A 15,167-nucleotide genomic window follows, 5' to 3' on the forward strand; every position below is an offset into this window, starting at 1 on the left:
CATCACAGACTCACCTAGGAAAACATCAGAAATATCTGTTCATTAGCGCAATAGATCTATGGATATCGAGCCGCTACGAAAGTACAACAATCAATTTACCAGATTGGATCTGTACGGAAAATACATGATAGGGACCGCGACGGAGTAAGCGGTGATTGTTGTTGATTCCGCCATTACGTGTACGATAGACATTCGAAATGTCTCAATACCACGCGGTAATCAATCATAGAACACGACAAAGAAGGGGGACAGATAATCGAAATATTCTCTGCACGTTAAAATGATGTGTCGTGCGTCGTTGTATATGCATGTACACGACGGTTATGATGGCGCGCGCGCGGGAAAAAGCAGCGCGGAATATCGGCTGCTGGTGAACACCTACGCGTTACAGTCTCAGAGAGCGACACACAGTCGCAGTAGTCATCAGCATGCCTCCAGCAGAGTCGACGCCCATTACAAACAAGACTTAATTAAACAATGATGATTAAATGGTGACCAATCTTCCCCCGATATGAAATGGATACAGAATTCACGTATAATCTGTTTGTAACCAGTTCCTCATCCATCAGCGTCCACGCGGTATAACTAAATATCTGATTATGATATCGCTCGCCCAGAGATTCTGCTCGCAAATTAACATGATACTATTGACTAATGATAAGATGCATCGTAAAATATAAGTATTTTTATGATATTCGTATAAAGAACAAGATGTAAATCCTTCGTCGTTCTAATAACAGGATGTTTTATCTAATCTAAATACATTACGCATATATACATTTATTTGTATGTTATTCATTATTCAGTGAAAAAAAAAACAACCGAATTCGAATGTTTACCGAACGAGCAGTTTCAAGAATAGATACGCAGGATGTGATCGCATTAACGGTCGCTTTAATTATCGACAGGGTAACCATTAAATCATGGACAATGAACCGTTGATAGCGTGTACGGGGCTCTCCGCAACGACCTTCGGAATACATGTCTGGATTACAGAAATGGTTGTATGATGGCTAATAAAAAGAACATTCTGTAGGCAGCGCTCTCTACGGGGTTGATTTTATCAGATAGAGCTTGAAGCTGCTGTGTGTATATGACGGTCCATACGTATTCCAGACAGACCCTGGCGATAAAAGCAGAAGGGGTCGGGTTATCTTCTATAAATCCCGTGAGCGCATGTACCCGTGTACTCCGGGTCCACAGAGGTGAACCTACGGCTAGGTCAGTAGCTGAGACATTCTTTTCACCAACAAGGGTGGATTTTATGCGGTGGTTTCGAGTGGTCCGGGACCGGTTGCCTTCCCATTGAGGTGTTGCCCTTTTCGTCAAGACGAAGATTGTTAAAACCTGTAAATTTGACACTTATCTTCTCGGAAATTGCAACATTTCGCATGTATTTCTTCAAGAATTTCTTAAACTAAAGTCTTTAACTTTGCCGCTTTATCCGAGAAAAATGCCTTTTCTTTTAATCTCGACTCCGGCCTCTAATTTTCCGAGATCAGCCCTGACCGGAACTACGCGAAGTAACTCATTCCCTACACAATAAAACTAACTCATGTTATTCATAATACGACAAATCCTTCCAAATATGATGATATCTCACGAGTTCTGTTCATCTACCGAACCGATCCAAAAAACGACGGTGCCAAACATAACATCGATGTGTGCTCGATATAACATGTTCGCCCAAACTCTCAAATTTTTTCCCGAGCCTTTATTCAATGATTCGGCCTTACGAAAAGGTGGATTTTAGAAGAAAAAAAGCCCAGCTTCTAGATGAAAAGGTTATGTGGGCTGTTTTATTCAAAACGGATGCTCGCACTCTTTGAGATCAACTACTAAATCACCTATTGCTCTTTTGTATTCAGCGTGAAACTGCTCTTTCGGAGAGGTTTAGACTCATCTCCGAAATATCCTAAACAGGCCTGTATAAGATATTATGATATATGATATAATATTTGTGCTTCGCTCAGAGCAATCTAGCGCGGTAAGATAGGTGAAGAAATATGATATAAAGAGTTAGAGATGTCTTGAGATGTAGCCTTACAACATTACGCCAAAAAACATCATCCGGGTATCGAGCCGAAATAGTGACAACTTTCCGTAGGTGGATCTACCCATGTCGAAAAGCTCTACGGCACACCATCCTTTCCCCAGACTAAATAAACTAGAGAGAATCTGAATTTCAAATAACATACCTCTGATCGATGCAGAACTTTCTTGTTTTTCTGTTGGTTCAACAAGAAAGAACAACAACGAGTTGAAATCGATTTGTAAATTCTGATCCAGGTTTTTATCAGTACGTACCCGCGACAGTCCGTGGACGGAGATATTTCAGGGACAAAACCAACTGATTCTATAGACGACGGTTGAAAAGAAATTGTTTCTTTCTTTGAGATTTTTTTCGCGAAAAGCTTCTAATGTATGCGTAAATGTATTATTTCGACGAGCGTCAAAGCATCAATAGCTGAGCTGCATCATCATTAATCATATTGATTCTATTATGTGTCGGTGACAGTAGAAAAAGAGAGAAGGCGTCGTCGTGATGTAACTGATGGAGGTGGGGCCCGTCTATGTTAATTTTGTTTTATACTCTCTCCGGATCGATGTCGCGAATAAATGAGAAAATTATGCATGCCGCTGACGAGAGGAATAATTTACAAGAGGGGGATTTTACGATCGCGTGTGTAGCCATGTTCGACAACGATAAACCGAATGGCCTTGCTTCTAACGCTGTGCAACCTTATCAGAGCGGTCAGAGCTGTGGTCAGTTTACAGGCGTGTAGATCGCTGTACGCGAATAGGCAGTAATCGACCATTTGTTCTACAATATATCTACTTAAAGCCTTTACGGAAAAAAGAGATCCCCATACGGCCTTAATATCGTTTATCACGCGGGATATTAAACAGATAAAAGAAAGAGGTTTTACAATCGGCGTACACGCATCTACATACACTAATACAAACAGCATGAAGACATTCCTTTAGTTTCAACTATTAAACAGACCACGGTCATCATAAGTCTGAAATCAAAATCAGCAAAAACATCGATGTGACTAACTGACGGTGGTTGACCAACCTTGCCCGATATATGAAATAGCAACGCCGTTCTAATTCCACTTTAGACGCCTCTTGCAATCCATAAGATCAAAGCGACCTCCGTAAGAACTCGTAATCAAATTTGCCTAACAGTATTTCTTATTCTGTATGAAATTATGTAACAGTCTATACCTCCATACGCCAAACTTCGGTTAAAGATGAAGAAATATATCGATGATATTCTTACATATGTACCGAAATGCACAATAAACTATAAGTGAATAATTTATACGGTAAGATATCGTATGTCAAATGTCAAACCCGAAACCTTTCCATTGTTAGTTCATTCGGCGGCGGTGGACTCTAAAGCGATTTCGATTCGTTTCAGAGTCGATGTTTTGGTCTCTTGATTGATAGGAATGCGAGTATTTCATCATTATCCTGGATATTCATTACTGCACATTTATATTTCATATACTTGATGACGAGATATAACGAGCTATACCGATATTACTTCCCAGTTCTGCATTATTAATTCCATTCATTTCGCATAGAAAAAAATTCATTACATCTGTCGTGTTGTTTCTGAGGGATATAGATTGGTCGTAGATTCGTGGTCTCAGAAACCCTAGACGCGGCTCTACAATTCATTATTAGGTTACAGTGCTGCCGATCAAAATTCGTGAAATGTTTCATCCCATTTTCGTAAAAATTGATAAACTTATCTAACATATCATATACTAACTTCATTCTTACAGTAAATAGTCACAGCAAATTTGATTTCAACCCTCGACAATTTTCAACACACATGCACTCACCCAAGCCCACGAGCTTGAAACATAACCAGTCGTGAGTTTAAAGAACGTGATGAATGAATGAAGGAGAAATTACATGAATTATTGACAAGTTGACAATTTGTTGTTCATTCCTAGCCCTATACGGACTAAGTATAGAAAAGAAAACACTCGTTAGCAAGACATGCTTGATATATATGACTATCAATATTTGAAAATAAAAGTTTGTTCCCATGTATCGAGAAGGCAATCGCCAAGATGATTACAGCAAAATAAGAAGAAGACAAATCCGTCTAGATGTGTATACAAAGATACAATGAAAATGAAATTGAATTTTGACGTTCAGTTCACTATGATAATATTACAAGTTTCAGTATCATACACTACAGGAGCAAGAGACACTTATAAAACTGAGACCTATATGAGATTTTATTGGTCTCAAGTCATGACATGTAGTAATTCATGTAGTATTTAGTAGAAACACGAAGTGTTCTATCTCTATTTCCCCGAAACTCGTTCTTCCAAAAACGCTATATTATTTTTTACCATCCAAACGCATTCTTTTAAGGCAAATATCAAAAGAAATGTTAATCAATTAGAATATACAAAGCAGGAGTTCAAATCCACTCAGAGTATTATTTGAAACAATAAAGCCACTCACTTCCCTCAATTGTGTTCTGAATTTGCATACTTTTTATAGCCTCTTTTGACAATTAGAAAAAAAAATTCCATCTGGCTGAAAATATCGCCTTTTTGTCGTTGCTTTTTTTGAACGAATTATTACGAAGAATTGCTAATATTACCCATCGTTTTGTTGATGTACGTATGACAAAATTCGCAATCCCTTCCGTTCGACCATGGACTCGATTTAAAAAGAGTGCACGGTTCGATGCAGACAGCTGCCTATTTTAGCATCCCGACTACTGCATGTATTTATCTAAACACAATTAATGGCCCCATGCGACTCATGTTTTACAACTCAATGAAGACACAATGGATATCATCGCGTCTTTATACCGTATCGTGGAGAGACACACGTGTCCAAGAACACAGCGCTACTCGAAATTAGTTCCCCGGTCGGTAACATGCATGTCGGCTACAATGCCACTACTATCCTGAAGAGAAACCATCTTCTTGTGCGTCTAGAATTTCTTGCATTCGATTACGATTAAAAATTATCCAAACGCTACGTATTATATTAAACCAAATGGAATTTCAACGTCCATTCAGTTTTAGGATCTCTTTCTATCAAAGCATCAGACGTGCTTCAAAACAAAACATTTGTAACGAGTATTTACCAAAACGGGAGCCCTATTCAGTAACAACCATTCAGTAACGCTGACCCGGTGTATATGTGCGAACTCTTTCTATCTTATAAACATGTTGTTACTACACACACGCTGTTCATAATATTACTACGTATCTTGAAAATGTTTTAGGGAGACATTTTTAAACATCGGAAAATGAACCCATCTCAACGCGAGACTTAAAATCTTACCAACAACTGCGAAACTGGAATACAGTGGCTCAAAGATCAGTAAGATTTAGCGATCAGGATCCAGTTCCGCAGTTGTGAGTAAGGAGGTAAACGCAATTCATTTTCGATGAGTTTAAGACTCTGAGTGAAATGAGAACTCAGAACTGTGGAGCAATGCGGCTTTAATTTATTGTCATATTCTTATAATCATGTTTTCACGTTTTACATATGACACCGTTCTTCAAATTTATGGTAATCATTGCGTCAACGCAGGGCATAATCTACTCTTGATTCTATTTAAAACTGGGGCAATGAATATTTGCATATTCATACTGATCCGCGATTCAAAATGTGCAGACGATAATCAACCGTAATTGTATGAAAATGTATGATGAACATAGAAATTTCATGAATTTACACCTTAAATACGCAACTTGTCTAAAATTTGATGAATTTATTTTGGCGCCGAACGCTCAAAAATGTCATTTATTCTTTTGATTTCTTCCAATCGCGAATGTAATTAACATTATACATTTTTATCGGAAAAAGAATCATTTTTTTCAGATTATCGGCCCATGAGCGGACCGAGATAAACCGTTGAAATTGGGACCTAACAGTCTGGACTAGTGTAATGAACGTCTATTTAAGTCAAAGGAGATCGAAAATTTACAAAAGATACGCGTAAATCCTTCAGAAATAATCGAAATATAACCGCAATACCAGACGCCTTCTGTTTTGCATAGAAAACTAACAACGTTTTTCATTTTGATAGAATCTCTCTTAATTTGCATCTTTATTTTCACAACACTCAATACGACAATAAGTTACAAACTGCAACCTTGGATTTATTATCTTAAATTTTCAAGATGATTACTCAAAGCTGCTACCACAACCTAATACTCCATGCCTATCACTAACCTACCTACATGTTACTTACCGACGATACCTGAGTTGTCAGTTGCTCAACGTTCGATTTGAAATAAACAGATGACAAAACGACGTCTTATTGACCAATTCTAAATTCGATATTTAATATTCATATCGTGGCCTTTATTCTTCGATACAACACTTTAACATGAAAGTTCATGCTTATTTATAGTGATTTCGCGTTTGTTTATAGCATCGACCAGACTCTAAACTGTCGCAATATGCTAATTTTTATATCCCAGGCACTCTTCGCCATATTGGCATGTTCCAGAATTATTCAAATATTTAATAAAATCCATAAAAGGATAACGTATGAAAAAGCGGTATGAGTATATATTACATTTTTCAAATGAAATTCAAAGAATTTCGAAGATAAAGGAAAAAACTTTCATAAAAATGGCTTATTAAACAAATTATTATCAAAAAGGAATTAAAATGACACAACGTTTCGATCTAGAGATCATCGTCAGGTGTTCTCCTCGTTTGAGTGTTGCTATTCTACTACTCTGTAGTATTTACGTCGGTTACGATTTAGATTTTTGATTCAATGTTCGGCGGTTGAGGCAGCTTCGAAACAGATTCGTTTAGAATGCTTTTTTTTTATCGCTCAGAATAATCATGAGCTTTATAAGCTTACGACTGTGCTTTATTACAGGAAGTATAAATCCAGTTTTCAGGAAATGACCGTTCTCGTGCTTTGGATTTATGATTCTGGACTTCTCGCTAAGGCTATGGTGTCTGGGATTCAAACCAACATCAATTAACCTCTCTTACGCTTGATTGAACTTTAACTTTGTTTGTCGTTACTCTCGAGCCACAAAATGAGAATATGAGCAAGCTTATAAAGTAATGGCCCGATTGCGATAGAAAAAGATTCTTACGACACACCAACACACATGACTTACATATTGACGGTATACATGGATTCACCTAGAATATTGATAAGATAAGCTTTCTTATAAAACAACTGAAATTGTGAGGAGTTCTAAACTATTATGTATTGCTAACAGGGTAGAATACTAGTACTAATTATCTATACATCTATATGCCTGATATTTTGGAAATATCTACATAAGAACAAGTAATGATATCACAGTACCCCCCCCCCCCTCCCCCCCCCTCTCCTCCCCCCCCCCAGTGTTGTTGCAGTACGAGCTTAGTTTTAGGTTTCGATCCACATTTTTCTATCTTCCAGTTTCTACAGAAAATTATGGTTTGTTGCACTGAATGTAGCAACATTGTAAATAAAATAATCAGGAAATACCGAGAGTGAATATTTTCTAATTTTAGATTGAATCGGTACGCCATTGGTCGAATTGAGGTTCTCCACTCCTGCGTAAAATGATCTAGAAATCTTTTTAAGTAGATTTTAAGCCATGTAGTATTTGGGTAATCCTGATTATCCCGTGTATCATTCTGGCAGGTGGAATTGGGCTTTTAAAGAAGATTCCGTGGTCTGGTGAAGCTTTAGTATGAACTCGTTTCAAGCATCGATGTTGAAAAATCCACAGATTTTACATCCCCAGGAGCGAGGACTGGTACTAGTCAGCTAGTTAGACAATCGGTGGATTCAGTTTGTAAATTATTTCATGTAGTTCGTGTGTAGAGCCGTTATAGATGGCTAACTAAATACCTTCAGAGATTCTATTTCGATGAAGTAAACTCAAGTATATATGACCACTAACCGCTCCTTGTTCATCCATGTAGGTCTTTATCAACGGGTTGGAGATTCCTAACAGAAATGTTCAGCTTCTTAAATGCTTGATTTGATAGGTGAAAAAAAAACAATTTTAAGTAAAACATTTAAAGTTTTATAGATAGTGAGTTAACGTTTCGACTCATATATGAATTCAATCGAAACGTTTACTACATTTTTTATTCCGAGTTTGAAACTCGAATTTGATGGCTAATAATTCGACTTATCGAGGTTCAAACGTTGACTTTTTGAATTAAAATATTCGACTTTTAGCCCCAAAATCGAATTTATTTGGCAGCATTGCTCTTCCGTAAAACTCTACATATGACATGCTTTACTTTAGTTTGACTTTAACTTAGTTTTTAATTATGTGGTTCTTTCACGTGATGAAGGATCTAAAACAAATGCTAATGCATAAGAACATAGGAACTTCCTGACTCTTTTTTATAAGATTCACCAGCAACCAATGCTTTATCCCGAATCCATTTTTACCTATAAATGAATTATCGCTATCAATAAAAAAAAATAATTGATCACCGAATTGGACGATGCGACTTCACTTTTCAACGTCAAAATAAAATGAGCAAGCGTGAGTTAAGTATATACTCGAAGTATAAACTATTTAGTATAAATCACGAAGATTTTACAAGTTTGAACATGATATATGAAGATTTATCTTTAACTCGTGACCAACCGGGCTTCGTGTAATAACGAGCAATTGTTAATGATCGAGATTTGCAATTAATCACGAATGCATGAAATTGATACCGAAATAACATAATATACCGCGCGTCAAAATCATTTTCACTTATAGAAATCAAAAAGAGTCGATCTCGACATGATATGCCACGGTCTCTCACCAATCATTCAGGCATTAACTCATGTTTTTATGGTGTTGTTTAACGTAGTATCCATGGTTTCAACGCTGGTGAACACACCCATCACAGGGAAAATCGGAGTTTATTGGAAATAAAGAATCGTGTTTGATACCGTTTAGGATTTTGCATTTGACAGCCTATTAATAATAACGTGGAGAGTCTCTATAGACAATGCGCTACTAGGCCGCCATTTGCAATTTTCTGACATACAACAGCGGCACAACAGTAGGACTCGTTAATTGATGCTTTTCACAGAAAATACGACCGAACATAAATTGATATCACTGAATAGATGCATGTAGGTCTACGGTCTCTAAGTAGGTCCATCTTTGTCGTTTAGGTATTTTCCCTAACTGATTTTTTATTCAGAAATTCAACATTGAATGGATGCAAAATGAGCAGGCAACTCATGACGTACCGTCAGGAGACATTAAATCCAGAAATGATATTTATTTATACATCAATAGAAAAAATATCTTCGAATGACACATTAGCACGGGGAACTGCCGCTACTGATTCACGCGCATAACGGACATTACACCTCCGGGTTGTAAACCTCTGGAAAAAAAAACCTTCTGCGCAAAACACCTCCAAACTCCTGAGACATATGTGAAAATGAGCCTGAGCGATTGAAGATGTTTGAATATCAAATACGTCATATTTCACATACTTGAACTTGTAAATGCCGATCCACACATTGGTTTTGTATACTATATTAGTACTGATAGATTTACATATAAGACAATTAAAGAAAAAACCTTCTTTTATCATCTTTTAAAAACCATTCCCAATTTACATACATATATTGTCTAACTTAGATTCAAAGAACGAGTGTTGCCGAAAAATTGTTATAGCACTTAATTTAATAACCAGCTAAAATATACATCTTTATCATTACAGTATACCATTATGGAAGTGTTCTGTCTGGAGATGCCTCATCGACATAAACCGATGCAACTAATTGCCGTCCTAAAATCTTCCGTCAGTATCTGGTGGTTGAAACCGTTGCGTCATACCCTCATAGAAAATATGGTGATTTGTTTTTGAACATCATTATTTATGTCATAGATACTACTACAATCATCATAATTATCATAATTATATGGTTGGTTCTTCAAAGGCGAAACTACGAATGGAATGTCTTTGAGTATTGTGGCAGAGATTGTCATTCTAAGAAAATGACCCTTAGTAATTGGACTGTGGAAATGTTACCTGCATTACTACTGCACATCATTTTATAGGTATTTCTTATTGTATGTATCATCATCATTCTATTATATAAAGAGAATCCAACAATGATAACGAAAATGTTTCCTTGACTTACTAGTTAATTCAACGTTTTGACAATATCTGAATAATCATCTTCATCAGGAATGCTGTATTCGTCACAACACGGATATAGTATTTTATCAATGGCGATTCTTCTTTCTATTGTTCAGTTCGTATCTAGACATAAAACGTTCTGAATTACTGTTGACCAGTAGGAATAAATCTGTAAATAACTAGTGATGAAACCACTCTATTCGTGTTGAAAGATAATATAAAACTCCCGCACTGAAATCTTACCTTCAGCTTTGATCTATTCGACGTTTCAAGAAGATGACTATCAGGATATAGTCGAAACGTCGAATAAATATCATGCTCATTTCAGTGTACGATTGAAATATGATAAATTTGAATCCTCCACATCAGAATTCGTTCATCCCTAAATGCTTCATCTACCATTGACATGTTTTCAATGCTTGAGATTAGTTTTGTCGCAAAGTAAGGTTCAAAGTAAGAATCTGTAAGGCGTTTGCCCCAATAGACTGAGCTAAAGTGTTATTAAATCATTGATCCTATTTAGTTACATGGAAAGTCGACCAGAGCTTTAGAGAAGTAGAGACCCCCAATTATCACAAAATGTTCGCCGGTAAATGGACATTGAATATTCATAGTCAATATTCCGGTTGTAATAAATGAGCTTGAATGATTTTGCAATGGAATTTCAGGATTCTAGAATGATTTCAGCGGCCTTGTGAAAAATAAGCGGTTATAATCTGTCGCACAGACACATAGAGGCTAATAGGATAGAGCAGTTCCTGAATAAACAATGATAACTATTGAAATTCTCATTATTCGCTGAACGTAGAAATCAACCATAAAACCACCATAAAACACAGTATAGCTTAGATAAATCATGGACTCGTTTTAGAGTCCATGGATAAATCAAGTAAAAAACCCTGACTGAATTTTGTACAACGCCTTATCCGCCGCTACAGTGACTTAACCATTCACATTTTCACCCCGAAACATTTACGACCCTATGAACTTCTTTTTGTATAATGTCTATTCTTATCTGTGAGTGAATTTCTCCGGTCGATCGAATACAATCGTGAATGCTCGTTTGGCCATGAACCGTGAGGTATTTCATTAGCTTACATCTACCCCCGGAGACGGCACAAAACTCAGGGCCAGAAAGAAAACTAGAGTATCATCGAGTCGAGCAGTAATCTTTACTACCCAACAATCCAGATTACGAACTCTAATAATCTCGAGCAAGATGATTATATCGAAGAGTTGTTTAAACAACTCGTGTTGTTCAAATCATCATTAGTTCTATAATCTTAACCGCTAATCCGTTACACTATTCAACGTCACATGCGAAATCGAGAAGCGATACAACGCTAAATGTGAAGGTATATTTTGCTGACACATCCGCCCACATTAATAAAAGGGATTATACACGTATATACTTTACTTTACAATTTACGTAGTCACTGACACAAAATTACGATCACATTTCACTTACTTCCGTTATTGGGAGTACGCTGATTACAAGGCAAATATTTATCGCGCTCGAGAAAATATTTTGTTGATTTAGCGGTGATAAGTACTTACCTTACGATATCGATCCGACGAGAGGGTGACTGCTGTAGCGAATACAATTCGCCGCCGTCGCCGCCGCCGCCGCCATCTTGATAACACGCGCGTCTCAGTGTCGTCAAATCAGCAGAACTGGAATGAAGATACCCGGTATAGTATCTACCGTACTACACACACTTCGTGTTCATCCAATCTCTGTAACAAAACATATCAAAACGAGAATAGGAAAGCGTCGTCTTACTGGAGAACGGGATTAGTATCGGAATAGATCCTTATGGAATATCGAAGAGCTCCCACAACGAACAATAGGCATCGTTCCTTTTTGGAGATATAAAAACACCTGTTGGGCTTTTGTCGTCGAATTCCATCGTTTTCTAAAGGTCTTTGATCTAAACGAGCCTTCTCGGGTTACGATTGACAATAACCTAGCAAAATAAACCCCTGCCCCGGAGATCCGGAAATGAGAAAATCGTCCATACGCGCCGCCGCTTGCAGTTTTCTGAAAATGGCGAAGATTCTGAAATCTGAATTAAAAAATTGCGAAATCTATTTCGGTGTTGCAACTTTATATTGATTTTCGAAGATGATCTGTCGTCGGGTATTAAAGGAGAGCGGGATTTTTTTCCGTATTTTCACCAGTATTAATCATAGCCAGTCGTTTATTCGATTTATCGATTCATGCCGAGAAATCAAAAGTTGAGAGGTTGGTTGACGCATTATGTATTCATTCAATGTGAATACGCCCAAACGATTTTTTTCGGCATCCTTTAATCAAGGTACAATAATAGATTCTTATTCAAGCCAAACCCATCAAATTAATCGATTCGACTAATTCGTCATTTCTCCGATTTTCCCTTCTTGCTACAAATGTTTGACTCAAGAATCATCCCTTGGTCTAACATAGGCCTATAGAATATGATTAATTGCTAGGCCTTCTGGAGACTTCCTCGTTCGATTTCATTTGTTTAGGGATTGGTAAAAACAACTTGTATTCTAGAAAAAAAACAACTTGTATTCTAGAAAAAAAACAACTTGTATTCTAGAAAAAAAATCCAGCAAAATGCTCATTTCAAATAGGTTAAAACGTGCGAAGTTTGAGAACAGTTTTTGATGCAAAGTGATGCGAATGTTTCTCGCAAGAGGAAACTTCGACAGGGGAAATTCTAATTCTAAAAAAAATACTCTAATGTAATCGTGGCGAACACTTTGATCTTTAAGCTACTCGACTAACCCCTGATAGCAGTAATTAGCAAACTTGACTACTGATAAGCATTTCGTCTGAATGAATGAATGAATGAATGAATGAATGAATGAATGAATAATAATTCGTATTCAATATTCAAGTTCATTTAAATTTTACATCGAAAATTGGCAACGACAGTTTTTTTAAATGATACATACCTGGCTGCTCTTCTTCGCGCTTTTCTTTTTCTGTTTTCCAATTTTTTGAAAATAAACATTTATTCTCGCGACATACGAGAAGAAAGCCGAGCCCCGACAGGAAGAGGTGAACGTGGAGCACATGTAGCGTGTCTACAGCTATAACGTCAACTCGAGTACATTGTGCGATTGTATGTGAAGCTATCATTAAATATTCCGTGTACCATTCTTCCTCTAAGATGATAAATCACCTTTTGCTAGCTGCTTTTTCCTGGCGCGAGAGTGCGGCGTCCATGCAGTAGTAGGGCAGAATATCAGCCGTGACAATAACAATGTCACCAGGCGCAAAGTGCATAGAATCCCGTCTCGACTGAAAAACAGAATCATTAGAAATCCACATGAGATTAAGGTCAAATGCGACAAAAACGGTTGCGATACTAAAATAACGCAGAAAAAACCACCATCGAGTCCTTATCATTAGCCGGTCATATTCAAATTCGAATCACCAAAGAATAAATTATCGGGCTTCCATTTCGCGTGTGAAGCCTATAAATGCCATGTTACTTTTCTTTCGCTTAAAGTAAGGAGTGATAACAACAACAACAACAACATGTATGATTTTCAACATCTAACGTAATAGAAATGTAAAAACAGGGCTTTCGAACGATACAAGGGAAACGGTTAAACTAAGAGGTGTTGGTCTAATTATGCTTGGAAATCGTATCGTTAGTTATTCCAGAGATTCCTGTCACGCTTTATCGCAGCGTTGTAAATCTCGCACAGATTAAACTATGCGACTTATCTTGTAGCACCTTTTTAAGGTCGTCGGTATATAGCGCAGTAACAAGCAGTATCTGTCGTCAGACGATTGCCTCTCACGAGTGCAATTATCTTACAGCCAAGTACGTACGCACATACACAACGCAACGACAGTCGAATGGGTTATTCGCGAAATGAATTATTACCACGATGTCATTATGAAACCGATATGAAAGACGAAAATATGCAAATGAAGGACGACAAATCGAACGTTGGGCGTGTCCTATAGTTAAAGAATACCACACATGTTTGAAAAATACACGGAGAGCACCATTTGCAGCGTGGCGAAATAAAAACAACTTCACTCGCCTTTTTCTTAGTCGTGAAAACCGGTTTTTTAAAGACGAAGTTCGCCTCCTACAGAGCGGAGTCAGTCCAATCTATAAAAGCAATAGGACACTTGTATACACTTCGTGCTAAAAAATTTAAAATGTAAAAAATGTGTATCGTTTTACTTTTGAGCCGGTATCAAAAGGATTCACGGGCTATTTAGGGCAAGTTTACGGCAGTTGTAAATGAAATGAATAGACGAACCCTGAAGAAATTTTAGGTTTTGTAATTTTTCAATTGTTTGTCTACTTAGTTTGTCTGGCGAAGCTAAGGCTTATTCGAATAGATCGTTTGACTTTTTGAAACATGCTGAGTAGACTTAATGGAGAGTTTAAGGGAGTGAGGATTCGATTGTCGAAAAATAAAAATTTGATAAATGAAGATCCATTGTAAATACGGTATCACTGCTGTTCAGTAATCTTGCGATGCAATCTTTACGTTGTCGCAGACGAGATGCACTTTACACATGCAGTTTGCCCATATTTCAAAACGCCAAGACGGAAATATATAAGGATTTATAATCCATCCACTGTTCACAGATTGGGTATCCTTTTCTAGAAGAAAAAAAAACAATAAACTTCGTATATTTTACAACAAAAAAAGCAAGCCCACTTCTGTCTAAAGTAAAACATCACGCTATCACTGAACCAGTAGTGCCCAAAAGGCAAAAGAAAATCAAATGTAAAATGTAATTTATAGCCATGTTTAAATAATGTTTATGTAATTGATATTCTTCTCCAACCTACACATATTTATGGATTCACACATATATTGTAAACTATTTTCCACGCTCTAAGCAAATGTCTTTTTGTCGAGCAAAATAAACTTAACGCAACTGAAGTAATATATACCTGAGGTAAAAGTGCCGTGGGTTGAAATTTCTGTTTTGTCTATACAATTACGATGTATCAATATTTTACAAAATTAACAAATGACTCATTTTATTTCTATATGACGTTATT

Source organism: Tubulanus polymorphus, chromosome 7 (assembly GCF_964204645.1).
Source record: "Tubulanus polymorphus chromosome 7, tnTubPoly1.2, whole genome shotgun sequence".
NCBI lineage: Eukaryota > Metazoa > Nemertea > Palaeonemertea > Tubulaniformes > Tubulanidae > Tubulanus > Tubulanus polymorphus.